The sequence below is a fragment of the Hypanus sabinus genome, chromosome 10, assembly GCF_030144855.1.
Source record: "Hypanus sabinus isolate sHypSab1 chromosome 10, sHypSab1.hap1, whole genome shotgun sequence".
In the NCBI taxonomy this organism is placed as follows: domain Eukaryota; kingdom Metazoa; phylum Chordata; class Chondrichthyes; order Myliobatiformes; family Dasyatidae; genus Hypanus; species Hypanus sabinus.
In genome coordinates this window covers 22,963,248-22,990,022 of record NC_082715.1, presented here as the reverse complement: position 1 = coordinate 22,990,022, position 26,775 = coordinate 22,963,248, and the positions used below count along the sequence as shown (strand labels likewise).

At 40.6% G+C, this 26,775-nt stretch overlaps 1 protein-coding gene across 1 annotated transcript in view; it reads right to left on the bottom strand.

Moving 5' to 3' along the window:
• Positions 1-26,775, bottom strand: part of nkain2 (sodium/potassium transporting ATPase interacting 2) — a 550,985-nt gene that overhangs the window by 210,302 nt on the left and 313,908 nt on the right. The gene's annotated exons all lie outside the window — the stretch shown is intronic.

The following is a 26,775-nucleotide window of genomic DNA, read 5'->3' as shown; positions in this document are numbered from 1 at the left end:
ATAAATTGCCCTTGGTATAGATCAGTTCAGGAGAATTAGGACAGAGAAGTTGATTGGGATGCAAGAGGAAAAATAATGGGATTCCTGTAGAACGATTTATTGTTCAGCATGAACTCCATGCATCAAAAGGCCTGATCCTATACTATATGACCTTGTGAGTGTTTGATAGACATTGGCCATGTCTCCAGCAATAACTTCGATAGTCTCCTTTAAGATGTTGCCATGGCAACATTATTTTAACCATATAGAATACACATGTCTCACTCAACAAACATTACCTTCACAAATGTGCCTCTCTCCAATCCGAGAGTTTTTTGTATTTAGAGCTCTGGAATTGGGTCTACTTGAGACGACTATAGCCAACCTATAAATGTAAAATATTACCAAAAGCAACATGATAAAGAGCTTTAATATAATTATGGTTAATCAAGCTCATCCCTCTTTAAAGCAAGAAATTCCTGCAGGTTGCTGATAAATGTAATTGTAGGAATTTGGCTGATCTTACCTCCATATAATATTTTGACTAAGACCAACGCTGCATTGCTTCATATAGAATTGATTAAGATTTTGTTCAAGACTTTAAGATAGGGAGAGGGATGAAAGGAAGCGAGAGCTCTGTGGGATGGAAGGGTTAAACTGATCTTAGAGTACGTTACAAGGTCGTTACAATGTCATGGGCCAAAAGGCCTATTCTGTGCTGTCCTGATCTATGTCAATGTCAATGTCAATCTCTATGCAATATTCATTTCATTCTACAAGTATGTGAAGAAAAAGAGGATAACATGAGAGAATAAGAACAATCAAATGTCACAGTGGGCAAAGTGTGTATGGAACTGGAGGAAATAGCAGAGGTACTTAATGAATACTTTGCTTCAGTATTCACTATGGTAAAAGATCTTGGCAATTGTGGGGATGACTTACAGCGGACTGAAAAGATTGAGCATATAGACATTAAGAAAAAGGATGTGCTGGAGCTTTTGAAAAGCATTGAGTTGGATAAAAACATAGAAACATAGAAAACCTACAGCACAATACAGGCTGTTCGTCCCACTATGCTGTGCCAAACATGCACTTACATTAAAAATTATGTAAGGTTACCCACAGCTCTCTAGTTTTCTGAGCTCCATGTACCCATCCAACAGTCTCTTAAAAGATCCTATTGTATCCACCTCCACAACCATCGCTGGCAGCCCATACCATGCACTCACCACTCTCTGTGTAAAAAAATTACCCCTGACTTTTCCTCTGTACCTACTTCCAAGCATCTTAAAACTATGTCCTCGTGTGTCAGCCATTTCAGCCCTGGAGAAAAGCCTCTAACTATCCACACGATCAATGACTCTCATCATCTTATACACCTCTATCAGTTCACCTCTTATCTTCCATTGCTGCAAGGAGAAAAGACCAAGTTCACTCAATTCCCATAAGGCATACTCCCCAGTCCGGGCAACATTATTGTAAATCTCCTCTGCACCCTCTCAATGGTTTCCACATCCTTCCTGTAGTGAGGTGACCAAAACTGCACACAGTAGTCCAAGTGGGGTCTGACCAGCATCCTATATATCTGCAACATTACCTCTCGGTTCTTGAACTCAATCCCACGGTTAATGAAGTCCAATACACCATATGCCCTCTTAATAACACAGTCAACCTGCATAGCAGCTTTAAGTGGACTCGGACCCCAAGATCCCTCTGATCCTCCACACTGCCAAGAGTCTTACCATTAAGACGTCATAGTTGACCTACCAAAATGAACCACCTCACACTTATCTGCCATGTCAGTTGCCAGGACTGGGTGAGATATACCCCAGGCTACTGTGGGAGGCAAGGGAGGAGATTGCTGAGCCTCTGGCAATGATCTTTGCATCATCAATGGGGACGTGAGAGGGTCTGGAGGATTGGAGGGCTGCAGACGTTGTTCCATTATTCAAGAAAAGGACTAGAGACAGCTCAGGAAATTATAGACCAGTGAGTCTTACCTCAGTGGTTGGTAAGTTGATGGAGAAGATCCTGAGGGGCAGGATTCATGAACATTTGGAGAGGTGTAATATGTTTAAGAATACTCAGCATGGCTGAAAGGCAGGTTGTGCCAATTAGCCTGATTGAATTTTTTGAGGATGTGACTAAACACATTGATGAAGGAAGAGCAGTAGATGTAGTGTATATGGATTTCAGCAAGGCATTTGATAAGATACCTCATGCAAGGCCATTTAGAAAGTAAGGAAGCATGGGATCCAAGGAGACATTGCTTTGTGGATCCAGAATTGGCTTGCCCACAGAAGGCAAAGAGTGGTTGTAGACGGGCCACATTCTGCAAGGAGGTCAGTGACCAGTGGTGTGCCTCGGGAATCTGTTCTGGGACCCCTTCTCTTTGTGATTTTATTTTCATAAATGACCTGGATGAGGAAGTGGAGGGATGGGTTAGTAAGTTTCCTGATGACACAAAGGTTGGGGGTGTTGTGGATTGTGTGGAGGGCTGTCAGAGGTTACCGCGGGACATTGATAGGATACAAAACTAGGCTGAGAGTGGCAGATAGGGTTCACCCAGATAAGTGTGAAGTGGTTCATTTTGGTAGGTCAAGTATGATGGCTCTAAGACTCTAGGCAGTGTGTCAGGGGTAAGTTTTTCACACAGAGAGTGGTGAGTGTATGGAATGGGCTGCCGGCGACAGTTTGGAGGCAGTACAATAGGGTCTTTTAAGAGACTCCTGTATAGGTACATCGAGCTTAGAAAAATAGAGGGCTATGCGTAACCCTAGGGAATTTATAAAGTAAGTACATGTTCAGCACTGCATTATGGTGGCCTGTATTGTGCTGTAGGTTTTCTATGTTTCTATGTACAAGTATGTTTGTTACTTTTATTTTGTAGAATGGCATTTCTGTTTTCCTTCATTGTGTTTTGAACAGCATTCCACAATCCTATCATATGGTACATAACAGGAGCAGAATGAGGCCATTCAGTCCATCGAGTCTGCTCCACCATTACATCATGGTTGATCCTGGATCCCACTCAACCCCATACACCTGCCTTTTCGCCATATCCTTTAATGCCCTGACTGATCAGGAAATGATCAACTTCCATCTTAACTACATGCACGAACTTGGCCTCCACCTCAGTCTGTGGCAGAGCAGTCCCACAGATTCCACATCCCTGGTTTAAAAAAATCTTCCTTACCTCTGTTCTAAAAATCTTAATCTTGTGATTATGACAAAAGTAGAAACAACAAAATTATATAATAAATGAAATGAACTGCATGTATTGCCCATATCTCTGTACATGAGTAATTGCAAGAAATACTGGTTTCAATTATTTTTTTAAAAATCACATTAAGATGTCATGTTAAGTGATAAAAATATCCATTTTTGTACTTTTACACAGTTAATAAGTTAGTCTCTTTCTAAATGTCATTGTGAATTTGAAATGCTGATGGTGTCAGAACAATGTGTACTTGAAAATGAAGTACCAGTTTGTATATATTGTGCTCATTTGTTTTGTTGTCAATGGGAACCCAGCGTATTGACTTTTTTTGTGGATGCAAGATAAATGAAGTGCAGGATATCTAAAACCAGGGATGTTGAAGAGATTGACAAAAGTAACTTCTTCCAGAGGGTTATGAATCTGTGGAGTTCTCTAACCAAGGTATCATGTAGTCTCAGTTGCTAGATATGTGCAAGAAAGACCATATGACCATAAGATATAGGAGCAGAAGTAGGCCATTTGGCCCATTGAGTCTGCTCTGCCATTCAATCATGTGTTAATCCAATTCTTCCAGTTATCCCCACTCCCCTGCCTTCTCCCCATACCCTTTGATGCCCTGGCTAATCAAGAACCTATCTATCTCTGCCTTAAATACACCCAATGATTTGGCCTTCACAGCCACTCGTGGCATCAAATTCCATGGATTTACCACCCTCTGACTGAAGTAATTTCTCTGTTCTAAAAGGACGTCCTTCAATCCTGAAGTTGTGCCCTCTTGTCCTAGAATCCCCCACCATGGGAAATAATTTTGCCATATCTAATCTGTTCAGGCCTTTTAACATTCAGAATGTTTCTTTGAGATCCATGCTCATTCTCCTGAACTCTAAGGAATACAGACCAAAAGCTGTCAGAAGTTCCTCATACAGTAACCCTTTCATTCCTTGAATCTTCTCTGAACTCTCCCCAATGTCAATATATCCTTTCTAAAGTAAGGAGCCCAAAACTGCACACAATATTCCAAGTGTGGTCTCGCCAGTGCCTTATAGAGCCTCAACATCACATCCCTGTTCTCATATTCTATACCTCTAGAAATGAATGCCAACATTGCATTTGCCTTCTTCACAACCGACTCAACTTGCAGGTTAACCTTTAGGGTATCATGCACAGGAACTCCCAAGCCCCTTTGCATCTCTGCATTTTGAATTCTCACCCCATCTAAATAATCGTCTGCCCGATTATTTCTTCCACCAAAGTGAATGACCACACACTTTCCAACATTGTATTTTATTTGACACTTCTTTGCCCATTCCCCTAAATGATCTAAGTCTCTCTGCAGGCTCTCTATTTCCTCAACATTACCCACTTTTCCACCAATCTTTGTATCATTGGCAAATTTAGCCTCAAACCCATTAACACTATAGTCCAAATTATTGACATACATCATAAAAGCAGTGGTCCAAACACCATCCCCTGTGGAACCCCACTGGTAACCGGCAGCCAACCAGAATAGGATCCCTTCATTCCCACTCTCTGTTTTCTGCTGACCACTGCTCCACCCACGCTAGTAACTTCCCTGTAATTCCATGGGCTCTTATCTTGCTAAGCAGCCTCATGTGCAGCACCTTGTCAAAGGCCTTCTGAAAATCCAAGTACATCACGTCTACTACATCTCATTAGTCTACCCTGCTTTGTAATTTCCTCAAAGAATTGCAGTAGGTTTGTCATGCAGGATTTTCCTTTCAGGAAACCATGTTGGCTTTGGCCTATCTTGTCATGTGCCTCCAGGTACACCATAATCTCATTCCTAACAATTTATTCCAACTACTTCCCAACCACTGATGTCAGGCTAATGGGTCTATAGTTTCCTTTCTGCTGCCTCCCGCCCTTCTTAGATAGCGGAGAAAAAGTCTGATAGATTTTTGGATGTTAAGGGATAGGATTAGTACAGGCAAGAAGCACTTCGAAACAGATTCGTCATAATCTTACTAAATTGCCAGACCGGACACAAACGGCCTTCTGCATCTGTTTCAGTATGGTATGGTCTCCAATCAATTTTTTAAATTTGTCAGCATTTTTGTTTGTCATTCCAGATATCAACCTAATAGAGGTTTTAAGATCCCATTCTTCACAGTTAGTAGCAACCTGTGACATAGGACTTAACTGAGAGCTAAAACAAAGTGCTAGACTAAAAACTGAGACATTCACATGGTAGTGATCAACACCAGCATTGTGAAGCGAGTATGTCAATAAGGACAGAAAAATATTTCCTGCTGATCTTATTGACCTTAGTTCACATGGGGCCAAGTCTATACCCTGATTAATTCTGATGCCAATATATGCGATTCATGTTGATAGAAAGTGGCAGGAAAGTAAAAAAACACTACAGCTCCTTTTCCTACATTCAGCTGTAGATCGGCTTTAGCTAGAAAGCAATTGGTCATACATCAGTTACAAATGAAATAAATAGCAAGATGTTTTGACCAAATTATTCATTTCTGTCCTGCCTGCATCAAGTCCTTCACAACATCATTACCACTTGAAAAAGCTGCAAAATCTGCATTGAATGTTGAAGAAACTGCATTTTTTTTTGACAGCTGTTTCTGTCTGGTGTTTGTGCTGTCAGAATTCACAACATGAGGCTAGTCAAGCGTGTTTCTAGCAGGAGATCATGGTTGCCAATATCAAGTGTATCTCATCTCACATTGTGGAAGGCAAGATTAATGTGTGAAGGAACTGTATTTTATTTTTCTTTTCAATTCTTCGTGTCAACCACAAGAAACAAATCCTTTTAGTCAATTAATGTTTGAAAACATTTACTGTTTTCTTTCTTCTTTTTAGAATAAAAATTGGCATAATTTAATCTCCATTTCTTAACATGTTCTGTTATTTCTACTTGTTTTATGGTGGCATCTGAACTAAAACCTTTAACTCTTCTCCTGTAAACTACTGACTTAATTGGGCGGTGGGGTGGAGATGTGTCTCTACCAAAGGAGGTGCAAGGTGTTTCTTCCCTCCGCTAGCCTGCAGGTCACCCTTGGGCAAGGTATAGCCCCTGCTTAGCCCCTTGATCAGGGTCAAGTAAAGCCATCGGAGCAGATGGTGGACAGTCATATAAACCGCTGGTGCATCTCATAAGCCCTGGTTATGCAACCACTGTCACCAGGCAATCTCTGAAGATAAAGGGCTGTGTTCACACATCTTCTAAAGACATTGCCCAGAAGAAAACAATGGCAAACCACTTCTGTAGAAAAATTTGCCAAGAACAACCATGGTCATGAAAAGACCATGATTGCTGCGTCATGTGACATGACATGTAACAAAAGGATGGACTGATTTTTTAAAAAAAACTTTTTTTATTGAGTTTTCAAATGATTACAGAAAGAAAAAAATATATATACCCTTCCCCCCTCCCCTCCCACCTAACATCCCTATAGAAAAAAAGAAAAAGAAAAAAAAGAAAGAAAGACTGATTTAAACTCATTTGCAAATTGGGAAATTTGAATTGTGAGACTCAGTTGAAACTTCATCCATAGAAGGGTTATGCAGACATACAAAAGAAACATGATACTCCAAGAATAATGTCACTGACAGTCATGCTAACTGCAAAATTATTGACATAATCATTACAAAAACATAATTGAAGTACTTTCCTATTTTCAGGCATTTCAGATACAAAAACAAAATCTATGGCATTGTATGTATAACTGGTATGACAATATTTAATTAATAAAATCTGTAGAACTTGCTTAGGTCATTTATTTTACCTTACTTGTGGATATAGCACAGTAACAGACCCTCCCAGCCCAATGAGCCTGCACCACCCGTTTATACCTCATGTAAGTTGGAATGTAGGAGGAAGCCTGAGCAGCCAGCAGAAACTCATGTGATCCCAGGGAGAACGTACAGACTCCTTACAAATAACAGTGAACTTGAACCCAGGTCATTGGCATTGTAATAGTGTTATGCTATCCGCCACCTAAATAACAGAACATTATGAGGTTGCTTTTCCTTTGCACATTAATCAATCACCTTATTTGCACTGATTGACCAAATGGTCTTTTTCTATGCTGTAAACCACCACAAATAATGGGTGCCCTGGTACCACAGCGGTTAGTGCAACGCTATTACAGCTCAGGGTATTGGAGTTTAGAAGTCAATTCCAGTGGCATCTGTAAAGAGTCAGTACATCCTCCCCATGGAGTGTGTGGGTTTTATCTCGGTGCTAAGGTTTCATTCCGTTTTTCAAGAAATGTACATATTAGTAGGTTAATTGGCCATTGTAAATTGTCCCTTGATTAGGGTAGTTGAATTGTTCCTTGAGTTGGGGGATTCCTGGGCAGCGCAGCTCTAGAACCATAGAACCATAGAACATTACAGCACAGAAACAGGCCTTTTGGCCCTTCTTGGCTGTGCCTAGTCCCACTGACCTGCACCCAGCCCATATCCCTCCATTCACCTCTCATCCATGTACCTGTCCAAGTTTTTCTTAAATGTTAAAAGTGAGCCCGCATTCACCACCATCTGGCAGCTCATTCCACACGGCCCCCCAATGTTCCCTTTAACCTTTTCCCCTTCACCCTTAACCCATGTCCTCTGGTTTTTTTCTCCCCTAGCATCAGTGGAAAAAGCCTGCTTGTATTCACTCTATCGATACCCATCATAATTTTATATACCTCTATCAAGTCTCCCCTCATTCTTCTATGCTCCAGGGAATAAAGTCCTAACCTATTCAACCTTTCTCTGTAACTCAGTTTCTCAAGTCCCAGCAACATCCTAGTAAACCTTCTCTGCAGTCTTTCAACCTTATTAATATCCTTCCTGTAATTCAGTGACCAATAGGCTCAAAGGGCCTATTTTGCACTGTATCCCAATGAATAAGTTAACAAATTAAAGTAGCTTTGCAAAATCTTAATCTAATAATTTTCTGTATAAAGAAGTAATTAACCCAGAGAAGAATTTCAGAGTTGTATACTTTGATAATAAATGAACCTTTGAACTTTTGAACTTCCAACGACACTGTCCAGTAATTTATTGATCACTTTTGTCAACTTCTGTCTAGCACTGGAGATGTTTAAACTTAGTCATTCATCACTACATACACAAAATGCTGGAGGAACTCAACAGGTTAGGCAGCGTCGATGGAAAATGTTTTGGGCCAAGACCCTTCTTCAGGATCTGGAAAGAAGGAATGTATCTTTCCCCTTCCTTCTCAGTCCTGAAGAAGGGTCTCAGCCCAAAACATTGACTTTTTCCTCTATTCCATCGATGTTGCCTGACCTGCTGAGTTCCTCCAGCAGTTTGTGTGTGTTGCTTTGGATTTCCAGCATTCGCAGACTCTCGTATGTTAGTCATTTATTATTTACATCAAATATAACTCATTTGCATTTTATAAAAGCAGACATTTTTGTGTTCTTTCAGCTTGCATTTTGGCTCTGCTGATAACAACTCTATCTTAAGGGTATATTTTCCAATTTACTCTGTGCAAAACCAGGGGTAAGGAGGTGCACAGGACTGAGCTGGTTGAGCGGTGTTGTGATAACTACCTCAGACTCAACATCAGTAGGGGAAGGAGGGGGAAGTTAGGGAAACACACAGCAGTCATCATCAAAGGGTCCGTGGTAGAATTATAGCAAAGTTGTCAACAAAATAGAGAGAATACAGAGAAGATTTACTAGAATGTTACCTGGGTTTCAGCACCTAAGTTACATGGAAAGGTTGAACAAATTAGGTCTTTATTCTTTGGAGGGGGGACTTGATAGAGGTATTTAAAATTATGAGGGCGATAGATAGAGTTGACGTGGATAGGCTTTTTCCATTGAGAGTAGGGGAGAGTCAAACAAGAGGGCATGAGTTGAGACTCAGGGGGCAAAAGTTTAAGGGTAACACAAGGGGGAATTTCTTTACTCAGAGAGTGGTAGCTGTGTGGAACGAGATTCCTGTAGAAGTGGTAGAGGCAGGTTCGGTATTGTCATTTAAAGTAAAATTGGATAGGTTTATGGACAGGAAAGGAATGGAGGGTATGGGCTGAGTGCGGATCGGTGGGACTAGGTGAGAGTAAGCGTTCGGCATGGACTAGAAGGGCCGAGATGACCTGTTCCCATGCTGTAATTGTTATATGGTTACATATGGAAAAGGTGAGCAGCTTCGAGTTCCTGGGTGTCAACATCTTGGAAGATCTACCCCGGGCCCAAAACATTGATGCAATTATGAAGATGACACTCCAATGGCAATACTTCATTAGGAGTTTGAGAAGATTTTGTATGTCAGAATCAGAATCAGGTTTAATATCTCCGGCATATGACATGAAATCTGTTAACTTTGTGGCAGCAGTACACTGCAATACATGATAAATATAGTAAAAAATGAATTACAGTAAGCATATATATTTATAATAAATAGTTAAACTGAAATAAGTAGTGCAAAAACAGAAATTTAAAAAGTAGCAAGGTAGTGTTGATGGGATCAAGATCCATTTTGAAATTGGCTGGCAGGCACCCTAGCTAATGTGTGTAGATGTATGGTAAAGAGCATTTTGACTTATATGGAGGCTTCAATGTACAGAATCTCAAGAGGCTGCAAAGAACTGTAGACTCCGTCGGCTCTGTCACGGGCCTAACTCTCCCCCCCCCCCCCCCCATCTTCAAGAGGCAATGCCTCAAGAAGGTGGTTTCCATTCTTAAGGACTCTCATTATCCAGGACATGCCCTCTTCTTGTTACTATGATCAGGGAGGAGGCACAAAAACCCGAAGATTTACATTCAATCTTTCAGGAACAGCTTCTCCCCTCTGCAATCAGACTTCTGAATGAACACCATCTCATTATTCCTCTTTGGCACTATATAATTCATTTTGTAACCGAAAGCTGCTTTATGTCTTTGCTCAGAATTGCTGCCACAACAAAAAGTTTCATGTCATATAAGAATGAGATAATAAACCTCATTCTAATTCATTTCAGAATTAATGGAAATAACAAATTCACAATGGCATTTACATTGTAAACCTGACTGGAGTGTAATTCAACAGATGTAATTTTTCAAATCTTACTTCATCTATCAAATTAATTTCATTTAAACTAATATTAAAGTAATTGCTGAAATGTATAATGGTTTAAAATTCAACACAACAGAAGACTATCCCTTGATCAACATAATCATCCCTGATTTCAGTTCACAGTGCAGATGGAGAAGCATGTGACTTATTTCAAGAAATATACTGTATGTGATGCAGATTGTTAATTGTCTTGCTATTGCTTTTTAAATATAAGCTATTTTAGGTTTCAGTTATTTTAAGATCACTAAAGCACTGGGACTATAACCTATTGTTACTGTAACAACAACTAGCAGAACTGTAGCTTTCTCAATTTAAGTTATATGTGGGACAGCTTGCTTTAATCAATACAATGACAACACTTTCACATATTCCTAACTTAAAAATAAAGGACCTTGTATATACCGTACTGTGCAAAAATCTTAGGCACTTATATAGAGCTAGGGTGACTAAGACTTCTGCACAGTATTGACGTTATTTCATGTATTGTCCTGCACTACTGCTGCAAAAAAAATCCAAATTTCATGATAGATGTGAGTGATGATAAACCTGATTCTGATATGGGTCTCTATTAAGGACTAAGAGTGGGAAGGGGGCAGGGAGAGGGGAATCATGGTTGGGAAAAGGGGAAAGGGCAGTGGAGGCAGCGGGAAGCACCAAAGAGACATTCTGTAATGATCAATAAACCAATAGTACGGAATCAAATGACCTTGCCTGGTGTCCTGGGGCTGGGTGTGTTTGCACCCATGCCACCCCCCAACCCAGGCACTCCTTCTCCGCCAGCTGGCCCACACCCCCCCTGTGGTGCTCCATCCTTACCACACTCAACATCCTTTGCTCCCGCCAGATTTATGAGTGCACTCACCACTCCACATTGCCAAATGCCCTAGCAATGTTTATGTGTGCCTAAGACTTTATAAAAAGAAAATGGAGTATCGAATCTACTATTTTGTCTTTCCTGAGAGAAATCCAAAAGGAAAAGCCCTGAAAAGATCAATGCAAAAGATCTGTTAACACCTATGTTAAATCACATCATCGGAACTCTTAGCACTATATAAATCACAGCTTCCATTTAGTTGTATAATTCCAAAGGAATTCTTAATAACGGTTAGACCTGATGTCATTTATTGTGCCACTGGAGCAAGTGTTCTTTCAATTAGGGCCCATGGGTGCATTACAAGATCATGGACTAGGAATAGACCATTTAGCACCATGGCCTGTCTACCATTCAATGAGATCATGGCTGCTCAGTAACTGAATTTCATATACTAGTCTTTGCACCACTTGCTAAATTTGTTTTATTTGCAAATATCTAAGTACAAACTTACATATCATCAGTTGTTTTTTTTTGGAAGAATATTACAAGCATATAGTGATGTGTTGTAGTATTACCTAAACATACTCTGGCAAGGCCTGTCTTTAAATTTTAGATCATGCTCTCAACTTCTAAAGTACACTCAAAAACTCAAATTTCCTTCTAAAATGTTCAAAAAAAAAATTGAATCAGAATTACTTTACTGTCAGTCAAATGTCATAAAATACAAAAATAATTCTAACAATTTCACCTGATAACTCTTGAAGCACAGAAGCCACTGACATTGCTATTTTCCTTTAGGGTGTGATGCCCAGATTTGATCACACTTTTCCAAGTCTGGTTTAACTAGGAGTTTGTAGAACTCTAGTTGAACTCCGACCCCTTTGTAATCCATATTTGTTGATTAGTTTTTGTACTGGCCCTTGAGATTTTAATGAGCTTTATATGCAGTTCCGCAAGTCTATTGGAATCTGGTATTTAATCAGGTTTAAAGATTTATCCTCTTTAGGCCTGAGTCAGATATAATTATCATATTTACCAGTTTCCTTATTTACTTTAAACTTTTAAAAAGACCTGGCAATATATCACTTTCAGCTGCTCTCCTTACCACCAAGACTACTTTACTTTTAGTGGTAAACATAGATTCAGATTCAGTTTATTGTCATTTAGAAACAACAAATGCAATGCAGTCAAAAAAATGAGACATTCCTCCAGAATGATATCACAAAAGCACATGACAAAACAGACTACACCAGAAAATCCACATAACGTTTGGCAATCCCCAATCCAGAGTCCGGAGAGGCTGCTGCGTATTAATATCACGCTACCATCTTAGCACGTTTCCCGGAAAGGAGCTCCAAATCCACCAGACAAAACAAGATCAAAAACTCAAGCTACAAAGCCTGCACAAAACCACATAGTTACAACAGTCCAAGCAATAGCATAATTGATAAAAAAAAACAGACCATGGGCACAGTAAAAACTAGTCCAAAGATGTTAAAAGACTATAAGTTCGAAAGAAACCATCACACAGTTTTCACAAGTCCTCGGGGTCCCGATTGACTCATCATCCCACACCGGCGGCAGAATGGAATACACCCGCTAAGGACTTCCACAGCGCCGCCTGACTCAGCCTCGCAGACGCAGCACACAGTGAAAGCTCCGTCGAACCCAGCCTCACAGACATAGCACACAGTGAAAGCTCCGTCGAACCCAGCCTCGCAGACATAGCACACAGTGAAAGCAACCTGACTGCAGCGGATTCCGAGTCCATCGAACCTCCGACCATCCCCTCCGGCACAGCTTCTCCGAGCACCATCCTCTGCCAAGCGTATTAAGACGACCCGCCAATGACCATTGGCAACGCGACCCCGAAGACTGGGGGCCTGTTCTTCCCAGCAGAGTCCCGGACCTCACAGCAGCAGCAGCAGCAACGAAGATGGTCTTCCTGGAGATTTCCAGATGATCCTCCATGCTCCCACGTTCGTTTTCAACCGATTATGATTGCGCACGGCACCCCACTTCACAAATAACAGATAATCAGCTCCGGAGTGGCCGCTGCAAGCTGCGTCGCACCGCCATCTTGGATCTCTTAGATACGTGGGTTTTATTTCAATATCTATGTTCTTCATAAATATGGTAAATAATTATGGTCCAACACAGATACTTGTGATACATATCTAGTCATAGCCTACTAACTTGAGTATCTGAATATTCCAGTTAATATCTTAATTCAGTCAATAATTTGCACCCAATTTCAGCAATTAAATTCAGCAATCTTACCCAAGGGATTTTATCAAATGAATCCTGGAAGTTAACATAAGTAACATCTTTATCCCTCTATCATTTCATCAAAAAATGGTATTCTTTACTAATCTAGTGTACCTCACTGATCATCTGGAAAATTTGTATTGTTCAAAATTTGTAATGTTCAAAGAATAGTTATTACCAAAGTACATGTATGTCACCATATACAACCCTGAGATTTATTTTCTTGCAAGTGTAGTCACTAATTCCAAAATAGAATAATAACCATAATAGCATCAATGAGATACTGTGTTAACATTTCAATGATGGGGTATGTGAAGTTGAGTGAAGTTATTCCCCTCCCCCCCCCCCCCCCCACCATTGGTTAAAAAGCCTGATGGTTGAGGGACAATAACTGAATTTGGTGGTGTGAATCCTGAGGTGTCTGTACCTTCTTCCTAATGGCAGCAGTGAGTCGAGAGCATGTCCTGGGAAGATTGGGGTCCCTGATGATGGATGCTGCTTTCCTGCGACAACACTCCGTGTAGATGCACTCAATGATAGGGAGAGATTTGCCTGTGATGAACTGGGACATATCCACTACTTCTTGCAGGATTTTCCACTCAAGGGCATTGGTGTTTCCATACCAGGCTGTGATGCAACCAGTCAATATATTCTCAATTACATATTTATAGAAGTTTGTCAAAGTTTTAGATGTCATGCCAAATCTTTGCAAACTCCTAAAGAAGTAGCGGCACTACCATGTTTTCTGCATAATTGCACTTACATATGGGCCCAGGGCAGGTCCTCTGAAACATCGAGCAACTTAAAGTTGCTGACCCTCTCCACCTGTGAGTTCAGTCACTGTATCCTTAATTCTAGTCAAGTTCATTCCTCATTCTAATGTTGGGCTGCTTGAGGTAGAATTCCCTTTTTTTTCTCTTTCTTACCTTTGAAAAGGAGAATAACATACCCATTTTTGCAATCTAATAGAAATTTTTCCAGCCAAGAAAACAGTAAGTTTCTTAACTGCTGATGAACTTGTTTTACAAATGTTATTCAATTTTGGCATATTGCAATTCATCTCACAATAATTTTGGTGAATCTCTGCCACTAATTCAGAACTGGTTTCCCAGGAATATCCAGCGTTCTACCCTTTCCCTCCGTGGACATGATTAGTGCAAAGTAATTATTTCAACATGCCTGCTGTTACCTTACTTCCATTTACAATTTAATCATGGTAGGGCCCACTTTGCTCCTGAATTTCAAACTTCAAACATCTTTTGAATTGATTCCAGTATCTCTACAATTTGTTTTCCTACCTCCTTATTTGATTTCGTAAATCAGTGAGTTGTTTATTATGTCTCCCCTCTCGCTGTGAAATGGGAACTCCTCTTTTTCCCTTATTAGGAAGAGAGAGAGCCTGTGATATATCGAATTACTGGGTGAATGAGCCATTTTTGGGGTACTGCGTCTGTGTCTTTATTGATGCTTTGCTGCATGATTGAGTGGTCAGTGGAGAGTGCCGATGCTTTTTTGCTGGTGGGGTTGAAGGGGGGGGGGGGTCGTTGCCGTGTTACTGCTTGTGTGTGGGAGAGGGAGTTGAGGGGTGCTTTGGGGTTCTAACATTTTAATTGTCATTCATTCCTTAGGGTACTTCCTTGTTTTTGTGGAAGTTTGTGAAGAAAAAGAATTTCAGGATATATATTGTATACACTTCTCTGACATCAAATGCATCTTTTGCTCATTTTTGATTAAATTCTACTGCCTATGAAGGATAGAATTTAATAAAGCATCAGCTGAAAATGATAAAATTCCCCATAGTTAGTCTTGCTGTCAGTATAGACCTCAAAAATAAATTAGCTACAGCTCTAGTAGAAGCTGAATTTCCTATCAACTATCTTCTCAGTTCCCTTTGCTATTCACAATTTATGCTAAAGACTCAGATCAAAAGATAAAGTGTAATATATCCACTTTTGCTGATTGCACAGTGCTAGATGGAAAAGTAGGTTACAAGAAGAACACCAAGTGTGAGGGGGACGATTGACAAGTCAAGCATGTAGAGACAAAATTGGCAGATGGAATATATTTTAAGAAAATGTGAGATAATGCACTTTGGTCAGAAGAGCAGAAAAAAAAGCATTCTTTTTCTTTAACAGTGACTTAATAATCTTGATCATCTGGTTCAAAAGACACAGAAATCATCCACCTAATTAGCAATTGCTGGGGCCTGAGCTCAGGTATTTCAGATAACAGGACGGTGAGCTTGTAATGACTGTGTCCAGTTGTTCAGGTATTTATTACATTAGATGATCCAGGGACTAGAGACTTTTCAATGAGTCTAATTATGTGTGATTCCTGCTGCTGACTCACTGGGTACAATTTAATGTGGGCGCACTAGTGAGTTTGCTTGCCGGTAAGAGTCAAAATGCTGAAAAGATGTGAAAGCATCAAGAAGCCAGCTTTAGCTCTCAGCTTCCATAGCTCATTCCAGTTTGCCCAGCACAATCTCTCAGGAGAGGAAAGCTGTCAATTTCAGCAAGATAATCACTCAATTAGAGCAATGGTGACATTGATTCCCTAGTTTAACTTCAGCTGCGTGCATCTTCTGGGCATCCTGGAAGTGACTAGTTAAAGTTAGATGAGTCTACCGGGGCAACTGAATGGAGCTGAAGTCCTCGCAGGGAAATATGTCATTAAATTCTGACTATTTTAATCTGTTTCTTTGACAGATTTTATTCACAGTGTTTGTGCTGACTGGTTGCTTTATGTAGTTTTGATTGAAGTCTTTAGAGGCCCTTGGCATCCTTTAGAGGTTTGCTGCTTGGATCTACAGTTTGTTGGTCAGATCAGCAAGGTTCTGGGTATGCTGTCTTACTTTGGACCAAGATGTCAAGCAGCCACACCAGCAGCAGGAAACAGTACAGCCTGCTCATCGTAGACCAGCATCTCCAGAAGTCAGAGAGCACATCAGAGAGGTGATACTCAACAAGGCCAATACTTAACACAATTTGAAATGTGTCACCTCTCAAAGTCCAACCCTACATGCCTGTCATGAGAGGTGTAAATGGGTAAGGCCGGCCAATGGGGTGCTGCTGAAGCTGTATGGGCCTGCACAGTGGGTAAAATGGATTGCAGAAATATTGATGAACTCCAACTATTTGGACGATGGACATGGAAGGTCATTGATGGCCTATGCTTTACTGGGAGCTAAGGGAAGAAGAAGAAGAGGAAGAAGAAGAAGAAGAAGAAGAAGAAGAAGAGGAAGAAGAAGAAGAAGAAGAGGAAGAAGAGGAAGAAGAAGAAGAAGAAGAAGAAGAAGAAGAAGAAGAAGAAGAAGAAGAAGAAGAGGAAGAAGAAGAAATGCCCCATATCCAATCCACCCTATCCACTCCTAATCAACACTTTGCATTCAGTCTTGTTTCAAGTACCTTAGTGATAATTACAGGTATAACAGTCCTTAGATAGACTTTCAAATGGTGCAAAGCATGCTGGCCTATGTAATCTTAGTAGTTGGTGTAGGTATCTAAAAAGCATAAATCTGCCTCTGCTGAACAAGTAGAATATAAAGTGCCAGAACCCTGGCATGTCAGATGGCCAAACCCATAGCATTAGGAGTTGACAGATATTTGCAACTTGCTGGAACAAGGTCAACTGTCAACTGACACAATATCAACGAGGAACTGGACTCCTACTTGCCTGTTTGACAGTTCTGACGAGGAGCAAAAGAGCAAGAACACACAATGCATCACCTCGCTGCCTGGGATGCCCTCGTAAGTGCAAGATTCACTTATACTCTACCAATGCAAGCATTTGACAATCACTTACAAAAGCCATTTTAACCACACAACTGAAAAACAACTGATGAGCTATGAGTTAAAAATTAGCAAAATGAGCAAAAGTATGTGGCACAAGTAGAAAATAAAATAACAGTCACACAGGGTAGAGGAAAGAATTCTGTGTACACCTTTGTGCAATTTTTACTCTTTGCCTTTTAGCACTTTGTCTTGTTCAGCAGAAGCAGAGGCAATGTTGTGGGCTGTTGGATTCCTGCTCTGACTACTGTGATGGCTTTGGTAAACATCTGTTAAGGTCTGGTAAACCTGTACTTGACATTCAGGATACTAGAACAGGAAGCTGAATGGAGATCAATGTCAAGTCCTATTGATATCAATGGATCTGGGGTGAGAGGGTAAACAGCTTTAAGTTCCTTGGCAACCACATTACCGAGGACCTCACATGGTCTGTACACACTAGCTGTGTGGTGAAAAAGGTACAACAGCATCTCTTTATGGGTCCCCAAATCCTAAGAATATTTGACAGTGGCACAATTGAGAGCATCCTGACTAGCTGCATCACTGCCTGGTATGGGAAATGTACCTCCCTTAAATGCAGGATTCTGCAGAGAGTGGTGCAGATAGCCCAGCGCACCTATAGATATGAACTTCCCATAATTCAGGACATTTACAAAGACAGGTGTGAAAAAGGGCCTGAAGGATCATTGGGGACCCAAGTCACTCCAACCACAAACTGTTCCAGCTGCTACCATCTGGGAAATGGTACCGCAGCATAAAAGCCAGAACCAACAGGCTCAGGGACAGCTTCTTCCACCAGGCCATCAGACTGATTAACTCACGCTGACTTGAGTGTATTTCTGTTACATTGACTGTTCTCTTTATTATAAATTATTAAGATAGCTCATTGCACATTTAGACAGAGATGTAACGTACAAATTTTTATTCCTCATGTATGTGAAGGATGTAAGAAATAAAGTCAATTTAATTCAATTCAATTCAGTTCACTCTTCTCTGCTGCTCAGGTTTTTCAGTGCTCAGCAATGAAAGTAACCTTCAGAATTTGAATGGTGTTTGCCATATTGCTGTCTTACGTTTGATGTTACTACCAGATAATCTGAAGGTTTCCAATGGCAGAGATCAAAGCTCTGCTGATCTCCAATGGGCCAGGCTGCATTCCACTAGCATTTTGTGTGTGTTGCTTGTATTTCCAGCACCTGCAGATTTCCTCGTGTTGATCTCCAATGCCTCATTTTCTAAAGCTGCTGAACGGCTGATTTTAACACAATAGACCGTTACCGAAGCTTTGACACAGCCATTGGCGTGATGGCTTACATGGTTGTGTTTGCCCAGGAGAGACGCATTGGAGTCGGTGTGCTCCATTGGAGTGCTGGGGTTGTGGTGTAGAGATTGAGCTGAAGTTGCTGCTGCCCCCTAGTGTTCGCTTGACAGAAGACAACCCTATTGTGTTCAACTGCAAACTGTTGCTGCATTCATGGACTCAGGGTGTTGGACTATATATGTATTTTGTGTGTGACGATATTTTGCTGATATCTTATGCATGCTTCCTATCTTATAGATGCCTTATGCTGTGTATGACACTGTGTTTTGCACCTTAGCCCCAGGGTAATGCAGTTTTGTTTGCCTGCATTCATGTATGATAGAATGACAATTAAATTTGAACTTGAACTTGACATCCTCAATCCACATTACTGCGCACATATGCATAAAAATCTAGTCTGAGGGAACTGTTATATGTATTATAGAGGTATGCAAAGGTGTCATCAGCTGCTAATAATCTACAGAAATATATTAGATGAAAAGACAGATTGGGAATTTTTCAAGGTGGCTGATGATTCAAGGCTTAGTGGAAAAAAAGCCAGTGAAGAGAAAACTAAAAGTCTGCATTGCATACAGATAGGTGAGAGTATCACATGCACATGCTGTGCTTGATATGAAAAAAATGCAGAGTTTTTTCAACAATGGAAATCTAGTGTAAATGGAGTATTGTGTTCAGTTCTGGTCACTGAATTATAGGAAAGATGTCAGCAAAACAGCGAGAGTACAGAGGAGATTTACTAGAATGTTACCTGGGTTGCAGCACCTAAGTTACAGGGAAAGGTTGAACAAGTTAGGTCTTTATTCTTTGGAGCGTTGAGGGGGGACTTGACAGAGGTATTTAAAATTATGAGGGGGATAGATAGAGTTGATGTGATAGTCTTTTTCCATTGAGAGTAGGGGAGATTCAAACAAGAGGACATGAGTTGAGAGTTAAGGGGCAGAAGTTTAGGGGTAACATGAGAGGGAACTTCTTTACTCAGAGAGTGGTAGCTGTGTGGAACGAGCTTCCAGTAGAAGTGGTAGAGGCAGGTTCAATTTTGTCATTTAAAAAAAAATTGGATAGGTATATGGACAGGAAAGGAATGGAGAGTTATGGGCTGAGTGCAGGTCAGTGGGACTAGGTGAGAATAAGCATTCGGCACCGACTAGAAGGGCCGAGATGGCCTGTTTCCGTGCTGTAATTGTTATATGGTTATGCGTTAACATTGTCTGTCAATTCACACACATAAATTACTTATGAAAAACAAGCAACATGGAAGCTAATTGAATGTTCATGTGCTAATCTTTATTAGAAGGGTTTGAAATATTGAAGTAAGTGGGGGTGGGGAGAAAGGGTTTGGTGAGACCACTTGTGGAGACTACTTTCAATGGGTGAGAAAATAGTTTTTGGACTTGCAGCCAGCAGCAGTCGATTTACAAGATTGGTTCCTCAGATTAGGCGGTGTCTCCTGTGAAGAATGATTGAGGAAATTGGACCCATGCTAATTAGAATTTAGAAGAATGAACGATGATCTATTGAAATACATCAGCTGTACTGAGAGATAAAGCAGTTGTTGAAAAAATCATTTCTGCTCAGTGGAGAGTCAAGAACTAGGAGCATAGTCTAAGGAAAAGCAAATGGGCATTTAGGATGAGAAAGATGGAACTCTTTCAAATTCTATACTTCAGAAGGCTCAGAATGCTCTATGGCTGACAATATTCATGCTGAGACTGATTAATTTTTGGATACTAAGTGAATTGGAGGATAAAGAATAGAGGCAAAAAGTTTAAGAAGGAATTCTTCAAAATGAAAGGGCTGAAGAGACAATTGACTGAAGGTTGCTTCTTCCTAAGCCCTTTACCTCTTCTACCTTGTGTCTTCTCATATCATTCCCTTCTCCCCCAGTCTCCACCATCCTACCTCCCACTCTCATCCGAAACCAACTAGCTCACACTCATCCCCCTCTGCTCCCACCCTTTCATTCTGGATTCTGCTCTTTTTCTTTCCAATCCTGAAGAAAGGTCTTAGCTCAAAATGTCAACTGTTCATTTCAAAATTCAAAGTAAATTTATTATCAAAGATTCATTTTCCTGTGAGCATTCACGGTAAATACAACAGGCACAATAGAATTGATGAAAGACTGCCCTAACAGGACAGACAACCCCCCCCCCCCCACCCCCATGGTCAAAAAACAACAAAAATAAAAAGTAAGAGGGGAAAAAGAAGTAGTAATAATAACAGTAAATAAATAAGCGATAAATATTGAGAACATGAGATGTAGAGTTCTGGGAGTTGTGGGTATAGTTCAGTGATGTGACAAGTAAGGTTATCCCCACTGGTTCAAGAGCTTGATGGTTGAAGGGTAATTATTAACTGTCCTAAACCCGGTGGTGTGGGTCCTGTTGATGTTGTTGCCATTCCAAACTGACAGGGCTCTGCAAGTGAGGAAATCAAAGATGGAGTTGCACAAGGAGGTATTGAGGCCAAGGTCTTGAAGCTTATTGATTAGTTTTGAGGGGGTGATAGTATTGAATGCTGAGCTGTAGTCAATGAAGAGCATCCTGAAACATGCGTCCTCATAGCCCAGATGTTCCAGCATTGAGTGAAGAACAAATGAAGTGGCATCTGCTGCTGACCTGTTGTGCTGATAGGCAAATTGTTGGGGATCCAAGTCACTTCTCACACAGCAGTTGATGTGTTTCATCACCAACCTCTCAAAGCACTACTGTGGTTGCAAGTGCTACTGGGTGATGGTCATTGAGGCAGGTTAACACATTGTTCTTAGGCACCAGTATAACTGAAACCTGTTTGAAGCTGGTGGGTACCTCAGACTGTCTCATTTCCCTCCATAGATGCTGCCTGACCTGCTGAGTTGGGAATATGTGAGACTTACTTAGAGATATGAAATAGATTAACTAGATAGAAGATAAAAAAATCTAGCTTGCAAATTCAGTTAACTGATGTTTGACCAGACTTTAGAATTCTATTCTACAGAAGAGTGTACATGTTCAGCTACTGAGTATATTCAAATAGAGACTGATTAGATTTTGGACCTTTTCCCATTACAGTCAACCTTCACTAATCTGACTATCTGTAATCTGGTTCCTTCGATAATCCGGCACTGATTTCAAATTTTCCGGGCAACTGTAATTTGAAATTTCCTGGGCCACTGTACCAATCTGCTGCACATTGTTTTGGTTGCACTAGATCTGTTCACATGTTGGCGCGCTCTTGTAAGCACAGACAGGCGATTCCTGCTTGTTTTCCTGCATTAATTAATATCATTTTCATGAGGCGCGGCCACCTGGCACCCCCCCCCCCCGTCTCACCTGTCAGCGGCGGGGGAGCTGGCACCCGCTGAGTCGGTCCGCCTCCTCGTCCGCCTGCCGGCAGTCGCGCATTACCCTCCAGTGTTGCCCAGCCAGTGCTCCGTTCTCTTCTGCCTACGACCTCAAATCAGATGTGGCGACCCCCGAATTTAAGAATATTTCTAAGCAGAGGAAAAGAAACTAACAAGGATTCCCTCAGTAACTGTGAGTGAAGAGGGAAGAGCCCAGCACCAAATCCCCGGCCACCTGGCGGTTGCGTGAAATGTTGCGTATAGAAGACCTTTCTCCGACTTCTACTTCTGTTCACCCAAATGTGCTGCCACCAACATCAACAGTTTTTGAAGAAACTGTTGTACCAGTTTCAACACCAGTTCCTGATGCTTCACTCATTTTTCAAGATGAAGATGTTGATGACCCTGACAACCCCACACTTGCAGACATATAACTTTGCCTAAAGGTCTATTAAATATCTCAGTTTTGAAGCAGAAATGCTCAACTGTACATTCCTGTACATTTACCTATACCCTTTATTTTATTTGTGCCTGTATGGTATATTACTTTATTAAAATTTCACTTGCTACTCATTTAATATTTCTGTTCCATTATTATCTAGCTTGTACTGATTTACATGATATTTTAAAGGTATGATGAGGCAAATAGGTATTGCTTAATGTGATCCTTCTGTAATTCGGCATTTTCACTAATCCAGCACTCCGCAGGTCCCAGTGGTGCCAGATTAGTGAAGGTCAACTTGCATTATGCCAAAATTGAAAGAATATTAAATCTATATCTATCCAATGAGTTTTCAAGTTTAACATTACAGCTGTATGCATGCTTATCAGTGTGGATGGAGGGCTGAATAAATGTGCCTTTGGATAAGATTTTTCCTTAAGGTCATTGGCTGTGGTCAGCATATAATCTCTTCAAAGTACAGTGTGAACTACAGCACAAATACAAGCCTGGAAAGTAATGTAAACCAATCTCACACAGACATGCTTTACATTGATGGCAAAAAGTTTAAATATCATAACAATTCTGACAAATCCCACCAAACCATCCCTCATGGGTTAAGGAGGAAAATGCAATAGTTACAGTTACTATGGTCAAAAAGATGTATTGGCGTACACCAAAGAAACGTTGACCAGGAAGAACATTTTGTACTCATTCTCCTCTCTTAGCTCCACCAACAGCATCTTTTTAATCAATTATACTGGCCTTTCTGCCACAGAACATTTTAATTAACTATGCCCCAAAATATTTAATAAAACATATTGTTAGGAAACTTATCTAGCAAAATTCTTCATAGCTGGCAGTGAACCAGAACCTTAACCATTTCAAATCAATTTCCGTGGCCATTAATTTTGAAGCTAATCTAATTGTATTTCACTACATGCAGCCTTAAGGATAAATTTATAGCAATAATAAAAAAAGGCATTTAAAGAAAATGCGTGGCACACCCGTGATGCATTCACCTCTATAACAAATATTGCAGGCTTTATTTTCGAATATTGTAGAACCGTGGTACAGTCTATTTTTATTAAATCTTAAATCCCTCTGCACCCAATTCCATGATTCCAACATAGATCTATATTCTGATGTCTGTCTCAGTCACTGATGCGTGCAGAAACCTAAAAACAGCTGAGGGGATATTGCACTGAAATGCTGTTTCTCTGGCCCCTAAGGTTTCTTTTCACGCTAATCATATTTTACTTTCAGAATGAGTTAGGTATCATTTGACAGCTCTGCCCTAGACATTACTTATCCAGGCAGATAAACACCCTGGAAAATTCTTGACATACACAATCCATGACCTCAAATGCATCAGACTGTCAGCTATCACAAATAAATAGATGCAGCTAAAATGCCTAAAACTGCTTCTTCATGTGTACATACAACTGAATCAGAGTTCAAAACTTCAAAGTAAATTTACTATATGTATATATACACACACACACACATACACACACATATACATATATGCCTTCCTATACAACCTTGAGATTCATTTTCTTGTGGGCAATCACAGTAACCACAAGAAACACAATGGAATCAATGAACAGTCACACTCAAAATGACAGACAACGACAAATGTGGAAGAAAACCAACAAACTGTGCAAATACAAAAAGAAAGAAAAAAATCAATAAATAAGCATTATATCTCGAGAACATGAGACGAAGAGACCTAGAAAGTGAGTCCATAGGTTGTAGGAATAGTTCAGTGACGGGGTGAGTGAAGTTGAGTGAAGTTATCCCCACTGGTTCAAGAGCCTGATGACTGAGGGATGCTAACTGCTCCTGAACCTGGTAGTGCAGGTCTTGAGGCTCCTGTACCTTCTTCCTGATGGCAGCAGCAAGAAAAGAGCATGGGTGGATTGTGGGGCTCTTTGATGATGGATGCTGCTTAATTGTGCCAGAACTCTGTGCTCAATGGTGGGGAGGGCTTTACCTGTGATTGACCTGGCCATATCCACTACTTTCTGTGGGCATTTACAAACAGGGACATTGGTGTTTCCATATCAGGCCGTGATGCAACCAGTCAATATACTTTTCAATACATATCCATAGAAATCTGTCAAAATTTTAGATGATATGCCAAATTTTGCAAACTTCTAACAAAGTAGTGGTGCTGTCATGCAGTGAGTGAGAGGTTGTTGCTGTTGTGACACCAGCCAGCCAAATTTTCAATGTCCCTCCTCTATGTTGACTCATCACTCCCTTTGGTTTGGCCAATGATAGTGATGTCATTAACAAGCTTAAATATTGCATTGGAGCTACTATTGTCAATATTGTAGTAGGAAATTATTTTTCTCTGTGAGGATTGATGCTGATGGAATGTATTATATTTGTTTTGTGCTTATAGACAACAAAACCTTAAATCAATTTAATGATATCTGCAAAGTATGCACTTAGCATTGTAAAATTATGAGCCCATTCTGTTTTGAAAACTTAATTTATGCTGACCAGACATTCCATCTTTCTTTTCCAAGATATTGCAAATGTGTGTCACTTCATTGATATAAAGTATACCCCTTCCTGCTTTTTTTTTACAAGTTACATTAACATGAAAGTAAGACATTTGTTAGGGTATTTTTTCATCTGCCTTGTGAGATCATCAGTGTTCTCTAGCCATATGTTGGTTAAAACGTGCCCGAAATGTCGACAGTGCTTCACCCTATAGATGCTGCCTGGCCTGCTGTGTGTGTTGTGAAATATTTAAGCTCTGTTTTGACCCTACCATTGCTAGATTTCCTGGAATTATTTCCAACTTAGTAAGTGAATCTCCTCTGGAAACAATTTTTATGTGACCCAGCCATGCTGAACTTAATATTGCCTGATACAACCATATACGGTACATGCCTGTCTTGGTCCAACCACTCTGATGTCACAGCCAAGAAAAGTCACCAATCTCTGTACTTCTATAGGAGGCTTATCCCCATTAACCCTTACCAATTGTTACTGATGCACCATTGGAAACATTCTATCTGGATGTATAAAGTCTTTTTATGGCAATTGCACTGCGTGTGACTGCAAGAAACTGCAAGATAACGGACACGGCTTAGCACATCACGGAAATCTGCCTGCACTCTATGGATTCTGCCTATATTTCTCGCTGCCTCAGGTAAGCAGCCAACATAATCAAAGACCCCACCCACCCCAGACATTCTCTCTTCTCCCCTCTCTTTTCGGGCAAATGATACAAAAGCCTGAAAGCATTACCACCAGGCTCAAGGAAAGCTATTGCATTGTTGTCAGGCTTCTGAATGCACTTCTACAGTAAGCTCAGCTTTTGACCTTGCAATTTACTTTGTTAGTATCAGGGTTGAAATACATCTCTACCACAGGAGGTATAAGGTACTCCTTCCTCTGTTAGCCAGCAAGTCACCCTTGGACAAGGTGTAGTACCTGCTGACACCCCCCCCCCCACCCCGCTCCCGCTCCCGATCAGGGTCAGGTGGATGGTCGTACGAGCAGTTGGTGCATATCACAAGCCCTGGTGATGTGACCACTGATGCCAATAGGCAGTCTCTGAACAGTATTGATAATGGTTGGGGGTCACTTGTCTTGCAACAAATATTGCCCAGAAGAAGGCAATGACAAACTACTTCTGCAGAAATACTTCCCAAGAGCAATCATGGTCATGGATAGATCATGATTGCCCATGTCATACATAATGATGATGACGATGAGTATTTTGCCTTTATTGTTTACCGGTATTGCGTTTTCTCTGTAGCTTTTACACTTCATTGTGCATTGCTATTGGCTTAGTTTACTCTATCTCAATGCATTATGTAATGGATTGATCTGTATGAACAGTACTCAGGACAAGCCTTTTACTGGATCTTGATACAAGGTGACAACAACATACCAATAACAATTGCAATACATTGTTCTGCTCCCAAACCAAATGGATCCGTGACTGTCCATGAGCTACCAAAGACTCATGAAGCAAGTTTAATTAAGCACCACCTCAAGTTGATCGTAGGACTTTAATCCACTAATGCCCTCAGCAGTTGCTCCTGCAGAGCTCAGTCTAGGTGTAGTTTGTACCTGGAGTTTTATTGAAACATTCACATGGCCCAGAGGTCATAAATCAAAGACAGCTGCCTCCTCATAGGAGCAGTCCCACTCAAGGGCAATATCCAAAGTTAAGCTCTTATTGTAAATAGCAAGTCTGATTCTTTACACTTTTGAAAAGGAAAATACAGTATGTGAAACAATTTCTCATCAGAAGTTGTCTCTACGTTTTACTTCATTATAATATATTGGCATTCATTTGATTCTCTTCAAGTTACTTTTCTTTTTAAAAATGATAAGCGAAAAGTAGTTATTGATAGTTACTGATGTCCAGGTTCTCACAGGATCAGGGGTGGTGTTCAATGTGACTGTGAAGAAATTTTGTTTTGTATGTGTAAAAAATGTCCTATCTGGTGCACTTGCAAGTTCATGTCCTGTGGGTGAATAAGTTAATATGATGTCCAGAGATTATGATCACATTGAATATACGCTAGAACTAACCTACCGCT